We start from the raw sequence: 899 nt of genomic DNA, 5'->3' as shown, positions 1-899 counted from the left end.
AGGTGCAACACATGGGTCCAGAATCAAACTGGAGTGTGGCACACTTTAGAGATGAATAACATTAATTTTACCCATTGTACCACAATTTATAAATACACCAAATCAATGACATCTTGTTTGATCTAAGTTTGAACAATTACAAACGAAGCTTCCAGTGTAATTTCCTTTATTTCATCTACTCTGATTTTCTTTTGGTGTGTTATTCCTCCTTTGATAATCTATGCATTTCTTCCAGGATATCAAATTCACAGTCATGGAGGTTGGGGTATCTATATGCTACCCTGTGTGTTTATATGAACATGTACTATGCAATTGTAGATGATGTGCATATAATGTGTATTTGTAATGTCTGTGTGTGCTTGTCTACATAGGTGAGTGTATGTATACCTTTGCCAAGATGTGTGCGTGGAGATCAGAAGACAATCTTTCTTGCTGAAAACACTGTCCTTCCCTTGTTCACTCCTGTGTACATGAGGTAGATGACTTGTGAGCCTATAGGGAGTCTTCTGTCTCCACGTCCCATCTTTCTGAAGGGACACCGAGAGTGCTGGCATCTTATGTGTTTGGCTTTACGTTGGTACTGGGTATGCAAACTAAGGTCCTAGTTTAAGATGCCTGTATTGTAAGTGGTTTGTTCATTGGGTCTATCTCATAGACCTTATTATCATTTCAATGTCTAGAAATGACCCTTCTTTTTTATTTATAACACTAATAATTTGTTCATTTCCCCCTTTTCAGGCAATCAATCTAAGAACTTAAAATTTTACTTCCTTTTCAAGTATTTGGAATTTTGCCTTACTGCTTTTCATTTTGATTTTTCTATGCTCAGTTTCATTTATTTCTGTCTAATTTTATTATTCATTTTACTATTCAATTTTAGGTGAAATTTATTCTCTCTT

This window comes from Acomys russatus, chromosome 2 (genome assembly GCF_903995435.1).
Source record: "Acomys russatus chromosome 2, mAcoRus1.1, whole genome shotgun sequence".
Lineage (NCBI taxonomy): Eukaryota > Metazoa > Chordata > Mammalia > Rodentia > Muridae > Acomys > Acomys russatus.
Note: the sequence above shows the minus strand (reverse complement) of the source record.